At 34.0% G+C, this 24,609-nt stretch overlaps 1 pseudogene; it reads right to left on the bottom strand.

The window, feature by feature from the left end:
• Positions 1–1,075: 1,075 nt before the first annotated feature.
• Positions 1,076–22,815, bottom strand: LOC138381350 (proteasome assembly chaperone 1-like; annotated as a pseudogene).
• Positions 22,816–24,609: the final 1,794 nt, after the last annotated feature.

Here is a 24,609-nt window from a genome sequence, read left to right on the forward strand (position 1 = left end):
CCCACATACCACAAAGGCTGAAGAGGTAAAACAAAGCAACAAAGTTCTGCTCAACAGAGTTAACAGAAATCTACCCCTCTTATCAGTTCTCTCAATAAATGTGAATGGCTTGAACTCCCCACTGAAGAGATATAGGCTGGCTGAATGGATAAAAAAAATACAAACCAAATATCTATTGTCTCCAGGAAATACATTTAACCCACAAGGACTCATTTATACTCAAGGTGAAAGGATGGAAAACAGTATTCTATGCAAAGGGAAACCAAAAGAAAGCTGGTATAGTCATTCTCATATCAGATAACATAGACTTCAAATTAACAAAAGTAAAGAAAAACAAAGATGGCCACTATATAATGGTAAAGGGAACAATTCAACAAGAAAACATAACAATTCTAAATATTTACACACCTAAAACAGGTGTGCCCAGATTCATAAAGCAAATCATACTCAACCTAAACAAAATGATAAACAGCAGCACTGTCATAGCCAGGGACTTCAATGCCCACTGACAGAACTGGAGAGATCCTCCAAACAGAAAATAGCAAAGAAACAATGGACTTAAACAGAACTCTAGAACAAATGGGCTTAACAGACATTTACAGAACAAACTACTGAATATACATTCTTCTTATTAGCTCATGGAACACTCTCTAAGATTTATCCCATCCAAAACCCCAAAACATGTCTCAACAAATTTACAAAAAGAGAAATTATACCACATATATTCTCTGACCACAGTGGAATAAAATTGGAAATAAATTTCCACAGAAACACTCATCTCTACACAAAGTCATGGAAAATTAAACAACCCACTGGTGAATGATAGTTGGGTCAAGGAGGAGATAAATATGGAAATAAAAAGATTCTTTGAACTAAATGATACTAGGGACACAGTTATGAAAATCTGTGGGATATAGCAAAAGAGTCCTGAGAGACCTATTAGGTATTTTTTTTAAGTTTTTACAAGTTTATTCTGTTTTGTCACTCTCAAAATATACTCCCTCAAAGAATTAACCTACAAAACAGTGCACACTGCTCCCCTTAAAGGATAGACAGGTAATATACATTATAAACATTATTTGGAATCATGTATAAATGAACTCTGAATCTCATTTGTTGTCTTCAATTTCTTCAGTATTTCTGAGCTCTAGGGAATATTCTTTTTTTTTTTTTTTTTTTTTTTTTGGGAATATTCTTAACCAAACCTCTTGAGCTTCTGGAAGAACATATAAGCTTAAAATTTTCAACTGTAATTAGGTCTAATTTGCATCACATCAGTATAACACAAGTACAGAATTACAGGGCTCTTCCATACTTGGCAGTAACTCAGAACTGCTGTAGGAAGATCATGTGCTATATTTGGTTGTTCTAGCAGTGAACAAGATACACGGTCTCTGAAATTCTGTGTTTTTAGGGCTTTCAGGAAAGGAGCAGGAAGGCTGTTAGTAGATTCTTAGGTTTTATAGTTAGTAATGTGATGACGTGCAAAGAGTTATCTGCATATTCTTCGTTGGACGAGAGCCAAAAACCTTTTCTAGTCATTGATACCATCGATCTTCAGCAATGTAGCAACTGCACTGACAAAGGAAAACCGAAGTATTGGATTTTAGATGACAAAACATACAAAAAGCCTCTGTGGGGGACAGATGTGTAGTGTCCGTTTATTCTACACCATTCATTCCAGAGTTTAGCACACCAACTTCTTTCCAGACTCTGAATTCATAACAAACGATGACAAAATGCTACTGCATTTTTCCTATAGCAATTATAAACTTGGAGCAAGGATATTTTTCTAGCAGAGAAACTTCCAAAGATGTGTTTTGTTTGTCTTCAGAAGAGCCACATCTCCCTCTTCTGTGCCAACTCTATCCTGGCTCAGCAAGGTACCTTCACCACCTCTCCAACATGGCCTCTCTCAGACCCATCTTCCCTATTAGTTATTTTTAAGTGAAGTATTTAATTTCCAAATATTTGAGGCTTTTCTGGGTAACTTGTTACTAATTCTAATTTTATTGTGGTAAAAGAAGTACTCTGTAATATTCCAGCTTTTCCAAATTTGAGACTTATGGTCTAGCATGTGATTATCTTGATGAAAATTCCACATGCACATGATTATGTATTTAGCAGTCATTGAGTATAATGGTCTGTAAATGTCAATAATTCAAGGTGTTTGTTCAGATTTTGTATAGATAGTGTTTAGATTTTCTACATCTTTAGTGATTTCTTTTATTGTTTTGTAAGTTACTAAGAGAGTAGTGTTAAAATTTTCTGCCTATAATTTTGAATTTCTTTAGTTCTTCATGTATTTGAAGATCTCTCATTTTTATATTTTTTTGACTATCATGACATTTTAATGAGTTTTCTATTTTGCTAATTTGGTATGTCTCCATTTATCTTGGGTAATATTTGTTGTCTTAATGTCTACTTTGTTTGATATTAGAATAGTATTACCAGCTTTCATATACTTACAGTTTGTTTTGTTATCTTTTTCCATTCTTTTACTTTAAATATATCTTTGTTTTCATAGGTTTTCAATTGTAGATAGCATATAGATGTGTCTTTTTATCCAGTTTGACCATTCAAACTTTTATCCAGTTTGATTCCATTTTTGGAGTCTTTGGTCCACTTACATTAAATATACTTACTAACATGACTAGATTTATGCCTACTATTTAGCTTTAATTTTTTCTATTTGTCCCATCTAGTTTTTTCCTCTTTCCCTGCTTTGCTTCATTCTTTTGGATTAATGGATTTTTTTTTATTTCTTGTTAACTTCTTTATTTACATTTTAGCTCTACTTCTATGTATTTTTGTTTAGGTGTTTCTATATGGGTTATAATATGTATCTTTAATTTATGACAGTCTGCTTAGAGTTGATATAGTATGTTTCATATAAAAGGTAAAACACTTTGGGCAGAGTAGTTTCACTTAGTACTCGTTTGTCCTTCTTTCTCTTGTCATACTTTATATTCACACATGATATGAAATCTATAGATTACAATTTTCCTTTTTACAGCAAGTAGAGAGGATATACTATAGTCTTTTGTATTTACCCATATATTTGCCATTTTTACTTTTTGTTCTTCCTGTTTTAGTCCTTGGTTCTTTCCCTTCCGCCTGAGGAAGTTCCTTTAGCATTCCTGTGGTAGAGGTGTGATTTCAACAAATTCTCCCACCTTTCATTTATCAGAAAATATATTTTACCTTCAGTCTCCATTGTTTTTGAAGAGAATTCCACCATCCCTTGTATCATCATTTAATGTATATGTAATGCATCTTTTTTCCCTCTGCTTGCATACTTTCAAGGTTTTCTCAGTATTTTTTGTGTCTAAGTGTAGGGTAGTTCTTTTTGATTTGTTTGCTTTAATGTGTGCTGTTTACTGAAATTCTTGATTTACAGAAAGATTATCTTCAGAAAATTTAGGAGATTTTTCAGCCCACATTTCTTCCAGTATATTTTTTTCTCCATTCTCCTATTCTCTTCTCTCATTCTAGACTATAACTATACCTATTTGAGAATGCTTTCTATTTTTACACAGGTCACTCCTTTTTTAAATTATATTTTTCTGTGTTTTTTAAATTGGATAATTTCCATTGAGCTCAAGGTCACAAGCCATTTATCTCAATTTTATTTAAAATTTTTCATTTAAAATTCTTCTCAGTTTTTACTTGGTACCTTTTTATAATTTTCATTTCTCTGCTATATTCTTTGTCTTTTCACTCACTATGAGCATCTTTTTAATTACTTGAACATATTTCATTGGTTCTTTCAAGTTCTTATCTGCTAATACCACAACTGGGTGGGTCATCTTGAGATAAGTTCTATTGACATACATTTAATTAGAATCTTGAATGAAAAGAGAAATAATGAGCAGAAAAAATAATTTAGGAAATATATTAATATAAATATTTTAATCTTTTCTTTCAGTATTTTAAAGCCATATTATTATTGAAAGCTATAATGATAATACTGGGTTGTGGGTGTTAAGATATGTAAATGTAATCTGTATACAGGATGGAGTAAGGATGAATGTAACTATAATGGTACATAGACTGGTACTATAATATATTAACTCTGGACTATGATAATTTAAAGTTGCATATTATAAGCACAGGAAAATCACTTAAAATATGCACATAAATATAGTTAAAACCAATAGCAAAATTAAAATGTCATAACAAAAAATTCTTGATTAATAGAAAAGAATGCAAGAAAGAATGATGAAAGGTTGGCCGGGCGCGGTGGCTCACACCTGTAATCCTAGCATTCTGGGAGGCCGAGGTGGGCGGATTGTTTGAGCTCAGGAGTTCGAGACCAGCCTGAGCAAGAGCGAGACCCCATCTCTACTAAAAATAGAAAGAAATTATATGGACAGCTAAAAAATATATATAGAAAAAATTAGCTGGGCATGGTGGTGCATGCCTGTAGTCCCAGCTACTCGGGAGGCTGAGACAGGAGGATCGCTTGAGCTCAGGAGTTTGAGGTTGCTGTGAGCTAGGCTGACGCCACGGCACTCACTCTAGCCTGGGCAACAGAGTGAGACTCTGTCTCAAAAAAAAAAAAAAAAAAAAAAGAATGATGAAAGGAACAAGGTAAACAGGTAAATATAGAAAACAAATGACAAAATGGTAGAGCTAAAACCTACCATATTGATAATTACTTCAACTGTACTCATATTTTATTGCCTTTATTGGTCAAATACTAGGTAAAGTATTTTAAAGCTTCTTTGTAGTTTTCTTTAAATTTTAAAATCTTGCACAATTTTTACTTTATAAATATTGATGTGATGAAATTTGCCTTTAACAGGTTCAATTAAATTTGATCTTTTTGTAAATTATACTTTTGATCAATTAAGAGTAACTATCTTATTTTTCTATTGAAAGCTTTTTCTTAAGTCTCTGATATGTCTCTCTTTTTTGGTTAAACATTTAGTTGGGCTATATTTATTTTAATGACTTTTTAAAACTTGATAATATTACCCTATTACTCTCATTTACATAACTGACAGCATTATGTTAATTTGTCTTTGCCATTTTGTTATTTTATAATTCTACATTTTTCTTAAATGTTGTGTGGCATTTCATTTAATTTTGATCTTTTTTAATATAACTGTGTGGTTCTCCTCCATTCCAATCATTTAGAAGATATATTACCTGGTGTTTTGATAAATTTAGGCTACTTACATATAAAAATTAAATTAGTGTTTCTCTTCCTAACATTTGTAAAATAAATAAAAGGAACAAATCTGAGAAGGAAACTACCTTTCTGTTAAAGAAATAGGCTATTAGCCTGTTCCACAGGAAGGGTTTCATCCAGATAAATGAAAATAGTACCAATTGAAAGGAAACATTGGGGCCATCTGTTTCTCAGATTGCATTCAGAGTACAGATTTTTAAGATATAAAATGCAATATTGGCATCTCTCAACTTGAAGAAGCAGTTACTGATGTCCTGGGTAGGCCACAGAGGAAATAATGCCAACTGTATGTTATATTTAACTGCAATTAAAAATGGCAGTGCTGGATATTTTCTGTCTTTGGTTTCTCTCCTGAAAATTCTCCTGGAGAGGGCCATAGCTAGTATAATAACACAGGGAATTTTCTTCACCATGTCCTACACTCTTCTGGGAAGGACTGACCTTCCTCTACCCTGGTGTGGAGAAATGAGTTTCATCATTAACAAAGTTAAAGATATAAATTGGGAAAAATGTAGACAAATATTATCATTTAAATAAGTCTTCAAAAAGAAGTTGCATCATCATTCTTGGAACTGGTTTGTAATTTCAAGCAGTTACCATCTTCATTTTAATTACTGTCACTGTTTCCTTCATCCTTGATAACCTATGAGCTCTTTGCGATTATCCTTTTTGTATCCTGATATCAGTGCTTCCTATCCTTTATGATCATGATATGTGCTCGATAAATGCAATTTTAATATTTTCAATGGTTTATCAAATGATTAAAGGAATTGGGGATAATATATATTATATGCAGCCAGCCATGTATATTATGTGTGTGTGTTTGTATTTGTGTATATGCATATACAGTCAGCCCTCCCTATCTGTGGGCTACATTCATGAATTTAACCATAGATTGAAAATATTAAAAAAAAAAGGGGCCAGGCGCGGTGGCTCACGCCTGTAATCCTAGCACTCTGGGAGGCCGAGGCGGGTGGATCGCTCAAGGTCAGGAGTTCGAGACCAGCCTGAGCGAGACCCCGTCTCTACTAAAAATAGAAAGAAATTATATGGACAACTAAAATATATATATACAAAAAAAATTAGCCGGGCATGGTGGCTCATGCCTGTAGTCCCAGCTACTCGGGAGGCTGAGGCAGTAGGATCGCTTAAGCCCAGGAGTTTGAGGTTGCTGTGAGCTAGACTGACGCCACGGCACTCACTCTAGCCCGGGCAACAAAGCGAGACTCTGTCTCCAAAAAAAAAAAAAAAAAAAAAAAGGATGGTTTTGTCTGTACTGAACATGTACAGACTTTTTCCTTGTCATTATTCCCTAAACAGTACACAACCATAACCCTCAACACAGACTCATACTAAGAGATTGTGATCAAAGTTTTGTTTTGTTTTGTTTTTCTGCTACTCAGCCAGGATCCTGGAACATACAGGTTAAACCAAGAGAGTCTATAGTGTCCACAATGTGATGAGCCCACAAGACCAGATATGAGACTATTAGCCAAATTACCTAATTTTGTTGTATCTTTGTTTGCTTCCTGGTTCTTATTAGTAATATTAGAGAGGTATGCAGGCATGTAAATTCAGCATTCTTTCCCCTAAAACAACACATTTTCCCCTTGAGATTTCAATATTGAATATGAAGTTACATCTATTCTGAACAATTTCATGACCCTCTGAGTCAAGAGGGAACATTGTCTAACTTGTCTGCTATTTGCTGCATAGTAGCACGGGAAAGGCTCCCTCTGTTCCAGGACTTAAGTAAAGCATGAATTGGAGAGGTTTAGGAAGAGAAGAAAGCAATCCAGAATTCCTCTAGAGTGGTTAGGATTTGTGTTCTTACATCAAGGCCTAGTTTTTCTTCTTCTAGAGTTAAGTTGTCTGAAGATCCTTTTTCTGAGGGGAGAAACTAATGGGTCAAAACAGAACCTGGGTGATGTCAAGGACTATACTAAAGGCAGACATTAGTTTACTAAGGAAAACAAGTTTCTGTCCAGTTTGAAGGTAGTAGCCTGTAGACTTTTGTTTCACACATCTAATACCAGTGTTTCAGGGATATAGATCATTGATCTATTCAAAGCCAAAATATCCCTTTGAGATTGTCAAATAGCATTGTAATGTTTTTTGTATCACTCATCAAGAATAGTTTGGAACTAGGCAATAAATTTTGTGTAGAGTATTATTAATAGATCTCAAGCAAAGGAAAGTAATAGGGTCCTCACTTATAAGATCTGTGGCAGTTAGGCACCTCCAGATAATTCTCTAGTTCTTTCAAGTTCTATTCTTGTGAAAATTAAGTTACAAAAGTTGAATTCTAAAAAAAGTCCTCAGTATTGTTTTGATAGACACAGGAGCCTCCTTGCCTAGATATTATAGGATAGACATTTTAGATTTCTGGTTGTCTAGCATGTTGTCATGTTTGCCTTGTCATCTATTAGTTGAGTCCCAGTTACTAATTCATTATAGGGAACTAGAACCAAGAGAAACTGAGTGACTCACAAAGGAAAATGTATATCAACCCAACAGTCAATTTGGCTGTATGCTTTAACCACTGTGCATACAAATTATATCCAGGTATTGGACTCATAGTGAAGAATGCATAAAAATGCACAAAGGCAATAAAAATAGTAGATGCCTTATAAGCAACATACTTAAATGTAGCCTTAAGCCAGATGGATAAGAAAATAAACAACAAAATAATTCAGATTAAAACATGACAATCTGTGGTATTATTATGTGACTCTTGAGTGGAAACTGTCTACATTTCAGTCATCTACTTGGTCTGAAGGTCTTAGGTAGAAGCCAGCTATCTCCTCCTAAATACCATCTGCTTCTGATACATTCTTAAGATTTCTCACCGTGAGGTCTCTAGTAAGGAGTTGAGATGATTTATGCCTCTTTTATTGAAAGACATCACTCTAAGTATCAAACTCTTGGAATTTTACTTCTGGATTAGTTTTTAATGGTATCTGATAGAGTCCTATCCATCAGAGTTTGAGAGTTTTCTTTCTAAGATGTCTCTCCCAGATTTTAGACCAAATCTCCAGAATTTAGATCATGTGAGGGTCATTTAGTAGGACCTCACATTTAGTTGAGGGAAGACTGCTTATGTATCTTAATGATAAGACTGGATAAATTCTGAGTTACCTGCAATATTTGGCTATGACCACTTACAATAGTGTAGAGTCTAGAAGCAGAGGTGATGTTGCTAGACTCATGGTTTGACCTGTTGCTACACTCAAAAGAAGAGATTTGTTGAACCCCAGAAGGAGTTGAGCTCATTGTCATTAAAGCAAACCTTAGGCCATGGGAATTTGAAAGTCTTTGATAATTTTGCTAATTTGAACTTGAAATTTCTGTTCTTTCTATCTTTCCTGAAGATTGGAGCAATTTAAACAGTAGGGTTACTGTATGACTGGCAGAGCTGTGCAAAACTCTTTACTTATAGTCTCAGTATAATAAAAGTCAGGGTAAATCAATGCCCAGATTTTCTATGGCCTCTTTATGAGTAGGAGAGTCCTCAGATACTCAAGGTTAGAATGCCCTGATAACATTTAGTTTGCAATTCTGCTTGCACAGTAAATCTCTACTTCTCAGGAGAGCAAATGTGATATATTACAGAGAAAGAAATAATGTAATTTAGTTAAAGTCTAAGGGTGACTGTGATGAGCTGGAACATAGGGTAATATCTAAAGATTATTAGAGAAACCTATCATGTAAGTAGTTTGTTATCTTGAAGGAAGAAGTTGTGTCATAGTGGTTTAAGGTTTAAGGTTAATAGTGTAGCATCCATATATATAAATTAAAGAATTTGCAAAGTTGTCATTTAATATTTAGAGTTTTCCTTTTTGATTTTAAAGGTAAAATGGGATATTAGGTGCTGGATACCCACTAAAAGTACCCTTATTTCACTTTTTGCGTTTTAATTCTCAGCTAAAGCAGGTCAAGTATAATGTTTTACAACTTACTATTTACAGGTGTCTTTATCAAGAGACTTACTTACCCATTCTGAGTTTAATGTCTGGGTAAGGAGGATTCAGTTTTATCTGTAGTTTGATTTCATTTTTGTTACAAAACCCTTTCAAAATGTTTAGTGAGGTACTGGGGCTCTTATAATGGGAACATTGTCCATTCTAGTTTTTCCTTGCATATTAAATCCCCTATGTTTGGCTTAAGTTCATTTCTATAACATGAAGAGAGATGTGTAAGGGCACATATTTGCTTCAAGATCTATTTCTGAGTGGTGCCTAAAGGTGTTAAAGAGCTTATCTCTGCTGTCTGCTATGGACACACCCTTTCTTTGTTTGCAGGCCTAGATTAGAAAGCAATCTACTTTCACAGGAAAGACTTTAGGGATAGCCTCTAAAACCCTTGTCCAACATTGTTAGTTTTTCTAAAATATTTTTCCTATAAAATTTAAAACTTTATGGTTTCCTGTGGTCTTTTTTGTCACTACTGAGACTGAACCATTTTGCCTTTTTCATCTACATTTTTGTATCTGGGGTTACCACTAAAATATGAACTAATTTGTATAGATCTGGGAGCCCCAGATCCTACCTTCCTAAAGATGTTCTACAATCTTCTGCAAACTTTTGTCTATTCTGCCTATGCTTTGAAAAGTCTTTGACAGTGCTTCTCCTCTCAGAGTAAAATGGCCTTAAAAATCAACCACAGATGTTTCCCTGTTCTGAGGGCAGTTTAATATGAAAAGAGGTCTTGAGCTTTGGGGTTTACTGGTTGTCCAAGAGAGAAGAAGAATTGTTCAGAGGCAGAGAAGGGGTAGAGAGTAATAGTAGGATAAAATCTAATGGGTTTCAGTTGCAATTTGTAGGTATCTAAAAGGGAGAGATAGTTTTATGTTTTTGTTTTCTTTTGCCCTAAGAAATTTCTTTTTTTTTTTTTAGAAAGAAAAAGTAATTTTATTTTTTTATTCTTTTTTTTTTTTTAACGTTTTCAGGCACTTTATTTATTTATTTTTTCCATCTTATTATGGGGGATACAGAATTTCAGGTTACATATGTTGCCCATGTATCGCCTATTCCCCCAAGTCAAAGCTCCAGGCATGTCCGTTCCCCAGACATCCTCTTCTTACATATGTTTATAATATACCAACGTTCATATACTTATCAAAATGGCAAAATTTCAATGAGGATTATTCAGAATCATAGCAGCCACTTTGCAGAACTTTTTATACGAACAAAATTGTTTATTTAAGAGGTACTTTATAATAAAAATGGATCAACATTTCAAACATCCAGTGGTCTGCAATTTTAAATGATCTGAGGAAGTACCCAAAAGAAATTCAGATTCCAAGATTCCTTGCTAAATGTTGATCCACATTTCAAAATGTTGATCAACATTTCAAACATCCAGTGGTCTGCAATTTTAAATGATCTGAGGAAGTACCCAAAAGAAATTCAGATTCCAAGATTCCTTGCTAAATGTTGATCCATTTTTATTATAAAGTACCTCTTAAATAAACAATTTTGTTCATATAAAAAGTTCTGCAAAGTGGCTGCTATGATTCTGAATAATCCTCATTGAAATTTTACCATTTTGATAAGTATATGAACGTGGGTATATTATAAACATATGTAAGAAGAGGATTCTAGTACAAAGGACATGTGGAATTAGAATTACACTGAAATATACTCATGAAAATGTGGTAAAAATCCATCAAAAATGCTGTTTATGACTACCTCTTGTATGTCCCAACCTAATTTCTGGGTTGTCCAACTTTAGACCTGAAGGAATTTGAAGTTTCTTGGGGAACATAAGATTTTGAGAGAAGATTTCTCTTAGAATCAGACTCTAATTGATAAGATACTATTCATAAGTTTTTGATGAGGACCTAGGGTAAAATCTCTCCAAATGATGCCAGTCTGAGAAGAAATCTTATGAACCTCTCTATCCATGGAGCTGACTTGATGGAAGCACTTATGTGGGTCTATCTCATTCTGTTCCCTATGAAACATTCTTCTTGTAGATGTACACAAAAAATGGTGAGGACAAAGACAAATAGTAGCATTGTTAGTAATAAGGCAGATTTTACCAAAGATAAGTATTTTTTCAAGTCTGGTCAAATAATCAAAGTATTTCTAAAAAGAGTTCCTTACTCTTAGGAGACAAAATTATCTCAGTATATTGGGAGCACAGCGAAAATATATTAGCGTTCAACCCAATTTAAGACTTACTTCATTCACTATTGTACTCAGAGATATTCCTGAACAGGAAGCTCAATGGATGTCTGAGGAGGACACTGTCTCTGAGTCAAGGTTCTTGGACCTAGGCTGCAAGGTTTTGATCTTTACTGGACCTTGGTGAGATCTCCAAGATTGTTTGATGTTGAATTGCTGGAAAATCACCTGAGCAATATTTTAATAAGGCAAAGCTGAGTTTAATGTGGTAAGAGAAGGCAATCTCGCAGTAGATATTCATAGCATTTTAGAGAGAGAAGCACAAAGTTAGAATATTTATGAGAATTTAAAGTCTCATTTAAGATGGACCTTTAAATGCCAGGGCTTGATTATGATTGAGTAAGGATCATGATAATATAGTTTACAATTGGTGGGCACAGTAAAGTGAAGATTTGGAGGTGAGGGATTCAAAAAGTCTTAGGATATAAACTGTTGTTTGATGTTTTCTATTGATGAGTTAGTGAGTTTTTAAGGAAGTTCTTGTAATAAATACTAACATTACTTGCAACTCTTATTTTGCTGAGCAAGAATTTCCTGGAATAGTAAAGTTATATCAGTGAAGATAGTGGAAAATTTTAATAATGTTAGTGGAGACAATTAGCTATGTGGGTATATATTTTTTTGTTTCTCACATGTGTCAGTGTCACCATTGGTCTCAAATCCTTCAGTACTTTACATGTTATTTATGGTAAAAGTTTATAGAATGTCATGCAAAACTGGACCTAGTCACATTCTCTTTCTGTCACCTCACACTCCTTTACTTCTACTTGCTGTTCCTGGAACCACTGGGCCTGCTTTAGCACCAGATTATCTCTATATCTCAAGCATTTTCTACCTTGTCTCTCCATGATTACTCCTACTTCTCTTTCAATTGCCAGTTAGGTTTCCCTGGTATACTTCTCTGAAGCATCAATATCCCCACAACACTGCTCTTTACACTTGTCATTACTTTTGGCCCCAATCCTCTAATATAAAGTACATTATTTAATATTTTCAATGAATGTCCATCTCCTAGCACTAGCATGTAAACATACGGAGCATGGAGATTTTTGTCTTTCACTGCCCCAATATGAATCCTCTGACTATGAAAGAAATAAAAATTGACTTATATCTGAAAATTAAGAGATAAATTTGCTTTAAATTGTTTGAAGTAAAAGATCATACTTAAAAATAATTGTTCTGGTAAGGGAGAAACTGCAAGGGAAATTTCGGCTTTTTGCTTCCCACAAAGGCAACATTATTTATTAATAGAATTTTGAGGAATGGTAGAATTTAGGTTAAACAGTGGAATTTAGGTAAGCAGTATTTTGGTTAGATCAAAGTAAAATGCAGCTAGTCAGATGGATTGGATTTGATCAAAGCAAAATGGAGACAATTGGAAGAATTAGAGAGCAGGCCAGTTAAAGTAATGATTGCTGATGGTGAGTATTTAGCTAAAAACTAGTATTGAGCAGTTTTGAAGCTTCCTGAATACTAGGTAATCCTGTCCTTTAGACGAGAGTAGAATCTTCAGCTTCTTTTGTGCATGGGGATGATGCCCTTCAGGCAAAGGTGCCATTTTTCATTCTTAACTACCAAATCCTGGAAAAGCACAAGGAATATAAAAATCTGAACATAGAACACTGTGCCCGATAATCTGGGTACTCTGTTTGCATTTGTAGGTGATTGCAATTTTTCCTAATTTAGCATTTTTAAAAAAGAAAGAACATTCTAAGAGTAACTTTTTTGGCCAATAATTTAGTAATATTGTTGAAATTGTAAAATTCCTGAAAAACACTGAAGAACAAGTCACAAAAATAAATAGAAAATAGAAATACTTATATCTGTTAAGGACAGTGAATCCATAATTAAAATACTTCCAAACATGAATACTCTGTGTTTAATTGTTCCACTAGTAAATTTTTCTAAATAGTTAAGGAAAAATATAAAATTAATTTTCATTTTCTCAGAATAGCTTAATTCTAGTAACTAAATATGACAATGAACTGTAAAAATGAAATTTATAGAACAAGACTACTATGAAAATAGATGCAAGTAGCCTAAACATAATAATAGTAAGTTATGTAAAATATTTTTTAAAAAAAGGTACTGCATAACAATCATTTGGGTTTATCTAAGAAATAAAGGATCTTTTGTTTTGTTTTTAACATTCAAAAATTATTCAAGACTTCTGGTTTCAGCTCTGACATTTGAAGAGCTTGGAAGTTATCATTTCTGTCCCTATAACAAGGTAAAGCAGGATAAACTGACAAAATCAATTATTTCCTTGAACCTGTCAGAGAACTGAGGCTTTAGGGGAAAATGTTACCCCCAAATATGGACATAGTGAGATACAGCTAAGACTTCCTTAGCTGGAACAGAAGCCACCAGAGCCAAAAATTGGTAGGAACACTTAAATAGCAATTTAAATGAGGTTGGGCTGAATGTGGACTAGACTGAAAGGGAGAAACCCCTGGAGACCCCCACATTTTGTGGGCTATTCCTACAGAAACCTCATAGTGAAGATTTGAGAAAGATCCCCTCATGGTTCTGGAAGTGGAAGAAGAGTAATCATTGTAAAATACACTCAGAACATTCTCCATAACAAAGACCTAATTGCCAGGGGAAACACTTCACCAAAGACTTACTCTAGCTAGGGGAAGAACATTCCTCTTACTCCAGCCTTCTCTAGCTTTCCTGTCTTATCAATTAGAAAATAAAGAACCCACAAAGTGTCAACAGAGGTTGGTGCTTCCAGAAAATACTTTGAGAACACAAGAACCAGGGAAAAGAGTAGGGGCAAGAGGTGCAGTGTAGGGGGAGGCTGGGGAAAGCTATGCCACTGGAGAAATGTTTGTAAAGATTACAACCCCAAGACACATGTACACAGTGCCGTACTCAGAAGATTATAGAACACTCCATGTTCCATACATCTTACCCCACCAACAGGCTCTAGTATAATAAAAACCAATTACAGTAGAAGAAGCTGCAAGACACTAGTTCTCTCAGAGGAGTACTTAAGCCCAAAGTCAACAGGGGAAACAAACAAAAAAAAAACACTAGAGGAATTTGACACTTCTGGTACCTCTAGCAACAGAAAGCATTAGTCACAGCCCAACTTCTATTCAGATTACCATAAAAATCACTTGAAAGGCCCATTTGCCTCAGTTCTTAGTACCAGATACAACTCAACAAAAAATTACAGTCCATGTAATTTGACAAGAAAAAACACTCTGAAGAGATAAAGCAATGAGCAGAACCAAACTGAGAATACAGATGTTGAAATTATCAATAGGGAATTTAAAGTAACTATGATTAACATGTTAAGGAATCTGATGGAAAAAGTAGACACCATGTTAGAATAGATAGGTTATATGACTAGAAAGAGGAAAGCTAGAAATAAATGAAGAATGCTTTCAATAGGGCTTATTAGTAGACTCAAGATAGCTGGAGAAAGAATCAGTGTTCTTGAAGATAGGTCAATAGGAATTTCACAGAATAAAATTCAAATAGAAAAAAAAAGAGTGAAAAAAAGAAGAAAACATCCAAGAATTGGGGAGCAATGTAAAAAGGTACAACATAGACACCATTGGAATACTAGAAAAATACAGTACAGAGCAGAAGAAATATTTGAAGTAATAATGGCCAAGAACTTTTCAAAATGAATGGCAGAGACCAAACCACAAATTCAAAAAGCTTGGAGAACACAAAACAGTAAAAAATAAATTAAAAAAGACTAAACAATAACAATAAATCCTGCAAAAAACCCAAAGACAGAAAAAGTCTTAAAAGAAGCTAGAGAAAAACATCATACTGATAGAGGAACAAGGATAGGAATTACTGTGGACTTCTCATCAGAAAAAAAAGTTCCTAAAGTAATAATAGAAATAATGTATTGGGCAATTATGGCATATAGTTATGTGAAATGAATGACAACCATGCCACAAGAAATAGAAGAAAGACCCAGCACTCTGGGAGGCCGAGGTGGGCGGATCGTTTGAGCTCAGGAGTTCAAGACCAGCCTGAGCAAGAGCGAGACCCCATCTCTACTAAAAATAGAAAGAAATTATATGGACAGCTAAAAATATATAGAGAAAAAATTAGCCGGGCATGGTGGTGCATGCCTGTAGTCCCAGCTACTCGGGAGGCTGAGACAAGAGGATTGCTTGAGCCCAGGAGTTTGAGGTTGCTGTGAGCTAGGCTGACGCCATGGCACTCACTCTAGCCTGGGCAACAGAGTGAGACTCTGTCTCAAAAAAAAAAAAAAAAAAAAGAAATAGAAGAAAGAAATTGAGAATAATCTGTTATAAGATACTTTCACTATACATTAAATGGTATGATGTAATTTGAAGATAGACTTAGATTAGTTAAAAATGTATATTGTAAGTTTTAGGGGAACCAATAAAAAATCAAGAAAAGATAAATGATATGTGAAGAGGAGAGATAAATGCAAAATGACCAAGTAAAAGCAGAGAAGCAGAGAACATAGTAAAATAAGGGGTATAGGCCGGGCGCGGTGGCTCACGCCTGTAATCCTAGCACTCTGGGAGGCCGAGGGGGGTGGATCGTTTGAGCTCAGGAGTTCGAGACCAGCCTGAGCAAGAGCAAGACCCCATCTCTACTAAAAAAAAATAGAAAGAAATTATATGGACAGCTAAAAATATATATAGAAAAAATTAGCCGGGCATGGTGGTGCATGCCTGTAGTCCCACCTACTCGGGAGGCTGAGACAGGAGGATCGCTTGAGCTCAGGAGTTTGAGGTTGCTGTGAGCTAGGCTAATGCCACGGCACTCACTCTAGCCTGGGCAACAGAGTGAGACTCTGTCTCAAAAAAAAAAATAAATAAAAAATAAGGGGTATAAAGAAACAGAGTAATGCAATGACTAGAAAGCGGTAATAAATATGGATATATTAATCCAACTATATAAATAATCACTTTAAGTGTGAATCATCTAAATTAAAAGACAGAGATTGTCAGAATGGATTAAGACAACAAGACCCAACTAACTGTCTACAAGAAACCTACTTTAAAATGAAAGATTTAGATAGGTTAAAAGTAAAAGGACAGAGAAAGATATGCCATGCTAACATTAATCGAAGGATAGCTAAAGTCGTCACACTGATTTCAGACAGAACAGACTTCAGAATAAGGAAGACTACCAGGCACGAAGAGTGGCATTTCATAGTTATAAAGAGTCAATTCTACAAGAAGATATAAAAATCATAAATGTGTATGCACCTAACAACAGATACATGTCAAGATACATGAGGTAAAAGTTGGTAGAACTGAAAAAAGAAACAGACAAGTCCACTTTTACAGCCACAGGCTTTATCATCCCTCTGGCAGTAATAAGTCAAGCAGGGAAAAAAATAGTAAGGATACAGATGACCTGAACAGGACTGTCCTTGTCTGATACTTATAGAGTACTTCATCCAACAACAGAGGAATACACATTATTCTAAAGTTTACATGAAACATTTACCAAAATAGATGATATTATGTGCCATTAAACAAAACTTAACAAATCTAAAAAATTATAAATCATAGTAAGTTCTCAGGCCATAAATGAAATAAAACTAGAAATCAATAAAGAAAGATATAGCTGAGAACCGCCCCCGAAATATTTGGAAATTAAACAATACACTTCTAAATAACAGACACATCAAAGAACAAGTCATTATAGAAATTAAAAATTACTTTGAGGTAACTCCAAACGAAAATATTATTTATTATAATTTATGGGTTATAGTTAAAATATTGCTTACAGGGAATTTTTTAGCATTAAATTCATATATTAGAGAAGAAAAAAATCCAAAATCAATAATCTAATCTTTAACCTTAGAACAGTAGAGAAAGATCAATTTAGGTCTTATGCAAACAAGAAATAATAAATATTAGAATTAAAATCAATAAGATTTAATACAGAAAATAAAACCAAACCTTGATTATTTTAGAAGATCAATAAAATTGCTAAACTTCTGGTCAAGCTAAGCAAGGAACAGAAGAAAGACAAATGGCCAGTATTAGAAAAAATGAGGGGACATCAGTACTGATCCCATAGACATTAAAAGGATAATAACAGAACACTAAGAACAACTCTTTGCCCCTAAATTTGATACCTTATGGACCAATTCCTGAAAGAAAAAAACTACTAAAACTCCTATAAGGAGAAATAGATAACCTGAATAGTCCTATATCTATTCATAAAATTGAATTATAGTTAATAACCTTCCAAAAATAAGACACCACACCAAGACTGTGTAACAGGTGAATTTTGCTAAACATTTAAGTGAAAATTAGTACCAATTCTCTACTATTACTTCCAGAAAATAGAACCAGAATGAACACTTCCCAACTCATTGCATCAAACCATCATTACCCCACCACAGTAACCAGATAAAGGCATTACAAGAAAGCAAAACTCTAGACCAATATCTCTCTTGAACATTGACATAAAAATCCTCAACAAAACATTACCAAATTTAATTCAACAATGTATAGAAAAATTACACACCAAAACCAAGTGGGATTTATTCCAGGTATGCAAGGCTATGTGAGTTAACATTCAGAATTCAATCAATGTAATTCATCATATCAGTAGCCTACAAAAGAAAAATCATATATCAATATATGCAGAAGAGGCATCTGACAAAAATCTAACACTCATTCATGTTATAAAGAAAAAGCTCAGGAAACTAAGAATACACGCAAATTTCCTCAACTTGATAAAGAACATATACAAAAAGCCCTACAGCTAATGTAATACTTAAATGGTGAGAGACTATGTGCTAATTTCAGGAAAGGCAAGTATGATCTCCATCCTTTGCAACATCATACTAGAAGTCTTAGCTATTTCAATAAGAAAAGAAAAAGGAATGAAGCATATAAATTGCAATCGAAGAAATAAAACTGTCTTTACTCACAGAAGACATGACTGCCTATGGAGAAAAATCCCAAAGAATCTACAAAAGAAAAACCTCCTGGAGCTGATAAGTGAATATAGAAAGGTTAAAGGATACAAAGTTAATATGTGAAAGCCAGTTGTTTTCCTATATACCAGTAATAGGCAATTGGAATTTGAAAAAAAAAAAATACAAAAGCACCAAAATAAAACAAAATATAAAACAAGCAAAACCCTTAGGTACAAATCTAAATATATAGGTACAGGATCTATATTTCTATATGGAGAAAACGGCAAAACTTTGATGGAAAAAATCAAAGAAGTTCTGAATAAATGGACAGATTCTTCATCCAGGGATTGATATACTCAATATTATCAAAATGACAGTTCTTTCTAACTTGATCTATAGACTCCATGCAATTCTATTCAAAATTTCAGCAAGTTATTTTGTAGATACTGACAAACTGGTTCTAAGGTTTTTATGGAAAGACAAAAGACCTAGAATAACCAACACAATACAGAAGAACAAAGGTAGAGATCTCATACTGCTTTATTTTAAAACTTCTATTATACTATAAATCTACAGGAATCAAGACATTGTGATATTGGGAAAAGGATAGACACATAGATTAATAGTACAGAATAGAGAGCCCAGAAGTAGACACACACATATATAGTTAACTGATCTCTGACCGTCACAAAGGCAATCCAATGCATAAAAGATATTTTTTTCAATTAATAGTTCTGGAACAAGGAGATATCCATATATAAAAAAGTGAATAAAAAGTGAACCTAGACAGGTCTTACATGTTTTACAAAAATTAACTCAAAATAGATCATAGAACTAAATAGGAAATGCAAAACTTTAAACTTCTAAGAAAACACAGGAGAAAATTTATATGACCTTAGGTTTTGTGATGAGTTCTTAGATACAATGCCAAAAGTACAAACCATGAAGAAAAAAATGGTAAGAGCTGGGCACAGTGGCTCATGCCTATAATCCCACCTACTCAGGAGGCTGAGGCCAGGAGTTTGACAACATAGTGAGACACTGTCTCTATTTTTTTATTTAATTAGCCCCATATCTGTAGTCCCAGCTACTCAGGAGGCTGAGTCAGAAGGATCACTTGAGCCCAGAAGTTTGAGGCTGTAGTGAGCTATGATCATTCCACCACACTCCAGCCTGGGTAATAGAGAAAGATTCCCTCTGTCAGTCAGTCAGTCAATCAATAAATAAAATGGTAAGTTAGACTTTTTAAAGAAATCAAATCTCTGCTCAGTGAAATTCACTGTTGAGTTAATAAAAAGACAAGCCACAGGTTGGGGGGAAATATTTTCAAAACACATTTCTGATAAAGGTCTTCTGGTCAATTATGTAGAGAACTCTTAAAGCTCAGTGGTAAGAAAACAAACAACCTAATTAAAAAGTGGACAAAAGATCTGAACAGACATCTCACCAATAAAGATATACAGGTGATAAATAAGCATATGTAAAGATGTTCAACATTTTCTAAACTAGGGAGATACAAATTAAACAATAAAATACCATTACATACGTAGTACATAGTGGAATGGCTGATAATGCCAATTTCTGGTGAGGAGGCAAATAATGTTCATTGATGATGGGAATGTAAAGTTGTACAGCCACTTTTGAAGACAGTTTGAAAGTTTCTTATAAAGCTAAACATAGTCCTGCCACACATTCAGCCACTATGCTCCTAGGTATTTACCCAACTTATGTTTACACAAAATCCAGCACATGAATATAACAGCTTTATTCATAATTGCCAAAACCTGGAATTAACTAAAATACCATTCAATAGCTGAATGGATAAATATACTATGACATGTGTCTTACCTGCCCGACACACCTGAACTCAACTTTCCTCTGGTCAGGGCTCTCTCAGAGAGTGGCTGTCTTGGCTTATGGTCACTCTGAAGACAGAAACTGTAAGACCAAATTAAAAAGAAATTGTAACGATTAGAATTCATAACACAAGTTCATCTAATTGGCAGAGACTAGTTAGTACTCTGAATTCTAGCTGCAAGAAAGTCTAGGGAATAAGAGTTTTTAAGTTTCTAATTTCCCCAAAAGGAAGTCAGGTGGAGTGCAAACAGGTCTGCAGCATCTATTATTTATTTCTCTTCCTGCTTGAAGAATGAAGAAGTAAGTGATAAAAAGAAAAAAACCCATCAAGCCACACAAAGAGATGGATAAATCTTAAATGCTAAATTAAAGAAGCCAGTCTGAAAAGGATACATACAGTGTTATTCCATTTATATGACATTCTGGAAAAGGCAAAACTATAGATATCAGTGGTTATCAGGGGTTTGGGTGAGGTGGCAAGGTTTGAATAAATAAATGCAATCTATGAATCCATGTGAATTTATTCTGTATGATAATGTAATAGTGTATGCATGATACTATACATTTGTCAATACCCATAAAACTTTAAAGCAAAAAGAATGAACCTTAAGGTATACAAATTTTAAAAAATCATTTAGGAGGTTGGGGGATCCCAGGATAGAATATAGTGTGTGACAAAAGAACCCAGCTGTATTACAAACGTGTGAAACAACCTTATTAATGAGATTGCTGACTGAAGTAACTTTGAAAATGAGTGGAATCTGTAAGATTAAAGGCAAAATAACTATATAAGCACTGTACTCTACTTTTTAAAGTTGTTTCCTGTGGCTGTATGAGTTAGCAATTCTGAAATCATTATACATATATATCAAATAGAACAATTAAGTAAATGGCTAGCAGATAGTGTAAGTTTTCTTATTGCTAGAGTGAAAGGTTACAGACAAGCAGGAGAAAAAGCTAGAATTATCCATTTTGTAAGGGATTAGAGTTGAGAACATCAGTATAAACTCCTGTTTAGTTTAATATACATACAGGTGGTCACACACATAAATATTTACAGGTGTGTGTGTGTAGTTATTGGGCACACATATTTACTTCCTTTATCAGCTGAGAACACCTAGAAACAATGACATTCTAGTGACAATAGATGCAGATCTTACAGGAATGGCTAATTGTAGGACTGGGCAGTAATTGTGTAAGATAAGCCTGGAGCATCTTATAGTGCTGCAGAGTAAGAAAGTACTAAACTAATAACTCCACATTGATGGAGGTACATCAAAGGGACACAGGAACCAACCACAGTCATTGAGGAAATCCTGGAGCTCGGTCTGGTTTATCTAATATTCCTATTTCCAATGCTGACTAAATATTCTTTGATATCTCCTGTGCAAAAGACCAGCAAGGGAATATATAAGCAACCTTTGCAGTAGTCAACCTTCATGAAGTTTTACAGGTTTCTTTCTCCCAAATATAAAATCATGCCAAGTGGCAAAACTTATAACTGCTATACAAGCTGTTAAATTAGCCATCAATGTTAAAGCAGATATATATACAGTGCTAATAATAAGTATGTGTTTGTGGTCTGTCATGTGACTGGACAACTCTGAAAGAATAGATGCTACCATAAATAGGAATTAAAATATTGCATGGAAAACTAATTACTGATTTATTAGAGTCGTTCAAACTTCCCTAACAGATTTATGTAATTTATTGTTTAGCTAACACTGGAAAACAAGATAAAATATCTAAAAAGAAATCAATTTGCAAACCTAGCTATAAAACAGCTACCAAGATTTGAACTGGATAAATCAAACTCCTATCACTTCTATCCAGGAATTCCCATTTATAATTTCAGAAATAGCCAATTTTCTAATAATTAGAAAATTAGGAATCAAAGAGAACTACAAACACCACAGGAAAGTGAGAATTACATAATGAAAAATTTCCGTTATTCCAATTGTTATATGATTGAATAGCTTTTTCATGATAACAAACTCATTCAAACAAAAGAAATATACTGAAAACTTGGAATCTTGCAATATTTGCAATAGGATCAAATAATTCAGGAGATAATATGAACATATGCTGTTTGTCAGAAAAAGTTCTTTTGTCAGAAAAATTCTTTACAGTGGATGACTAAGATAAGTCAATAAAACATACTAAGGCCAATGTTATGTCAGATCTGATGGCACAAGAACTTAATAGAGCATCCACCTTTAGAAGATATTCAATATTTTTGGCCATGTTGAGTATTGGTGTCCGGATGGGTGAAGGCAGATGCTTAAACAGTGATCAAGCACTTACTGTATCATATCTAACCTTTGGAATGCCTGTATATCTAGCATCCAATAGGGAAGGTCATTTTATATCTATGGTAATTCAAGAGCCTTGTAATATTCCACAAATACCAAGAATGTGCCTACTCCTTATTATCCCCAGTATTCTGGACAAGTAGAATGAATGAACCATACTCTAAAGAATTTAAGCCACTGTACAGGGGCCCAAAGCCTTATCATGGGTTTTATTAAAAAGAACGTTAAATCCCTGAAGGAAGCATAGCATTTCTTCCTTTGAGTTTGGAAGATCAGTGAATCTTGGGTTTGAGCCTAACCCATTTTCTGATACAATGGAAAACCCTTATGCTCAGATATAATACTTAAAGAGGCTCACTTTGCCATCATGTGGCCAGATGCTGGAAAATCCCCCTGGGAATGTGTGTCAATGATATTGAACAGGAGACCCAGTCTACATCAAAGTGTTACAATGACAGACTGATTGTCACTACACTGGACAAAATCCTACTAGGTGTTGTTGATAATTCACATTGCTATCAAGATGATGGAGAAAACCAAATGGGTGCATGCTTCATATGTGAGACCACCACCTATAATTGAATGGGATATAACTCCTACTTAAGAACTTAAGGTTAAATTCTCTAGATAGTAAATTACAATAATATATGCAAGCTGAGGAGAAAAGCTTCCCTTATGGACAGACAACAGAAGAGATAGACTATTTTGTTATGTTCTTCATAATTATCTTGACCATTATAATTTTGATACTTTATTTTATATCATATCAGTTAAAGCTTATTAAATATTAGTACTTCTTTTAAAAATTAGTATCTCAATCTCAAGGAATTTTCATTGATTACAAATTGTGCTCAATATAAGGTGAGGGCTCAAGACACTGCTTTCTTTGTCATAATATTTCATTTTATTTTTTTTTCCTTTTAATTATTATCAGCCCAGGTTCTGATCTGTTGTCATAATACTTCAGACTCATCAATTGGATGGTTTAAATTTAAAAGAAGTGGAACATTTCAAGTCATCTCACAGATACATCAATATTACCCAAATAAAATAAAACAATCTTAAATGTCACCATAATTTGTGTGACTGAATATGCAGATGAGAAGAAATTTTTTAGCCAATTAAGCCCAGATATAATTATGTTCAGATTGAAAGTCCCTGAACAGTATCACAAAACTCCAGCTGCTCTATATCTTACATAGCCATTGGGGTCCAGTTTCACAAAACTGAAATGGATGTACCCATGAAGAGAAAATAACTCAGCCTAATTGATGAGGATTGATTTCTTCAAAAACATATCATCCCATAAAAATGAGCCTACTCTATTTAGAACCTGGCAGTCTCCACTCCCCATACTCAGGACCTCTAGGATAAACAAATGCTTTGCCTCTTTTAATATTACCACAGTTACTGTGAATAAATTCAATTCTACTTGTATACAATAGACTTTACCATTATGGAAAATTTTTACACATGGAATAAAATGGTGCTATGATCAAGCTAAAAAGGATTATCAAATACCATATTAGGGGGAATAGAAATAGGGACTATAATTGCAAACTCTTTCGATATAGAAATACTGACAATCTTAGTACCTTGGATGATTGCAAAAACATATAACTCAGATTCAAACAGGATAGAATAAAAACCTAATGCAAGATAAAACAATTGAGAAAAATTAGGATGAAATTGAGAAAGAATTTGTAATTGGACATCTGGTAATGATGAAAAAATTTAGCTAAAGAATTTTCACAACCACCAGTTGTTCATCAACTACAGTGTGTACTTGCTAGTACTGAGCTACAAGATTGTACCTACTTAGGGAAACAATTAGGTACTGGGCATCTTACAAACCCTGTAGAGATTCAATGATGGTGTATAAAGATTGATCACACTAATATTATAGATAAAAGAGATGAACTTTGGCATTACAGATTGAAACTTCTGAAAACCAAACTAATAAATCTAATTTCACTAAAGTATATAAGTTTTCTCCTATTCATATGTGAAACAAACTTGTTAGATGAGTGTCCTTCAAGGAGATATAATTGATTATAATTCAAGTGTATTGACAGATACAAGAAATGGCCAGTTGGATGGATTTGTCCCCAAGATTTGAAATGAACTGAATCCTTTTTTACATTATGATTGTATTTTTACAGT

This window comes from Eulemur rufifrons, chromosome 3 (assembly GCF_041146395.1).
Source record: "Eulemur rufifrons isolate Redbay chromosome 3, OSU_ERuf_1, whole genome shotgun sequence".
In the NCBI taxonomy this organism is placed as follows: domain Eukaryota; kingdom Metazoa; phylum Chordata; class Mammalia; order Primates; family Lemuridae; genus Eulemur; species Eulemur rufifrons.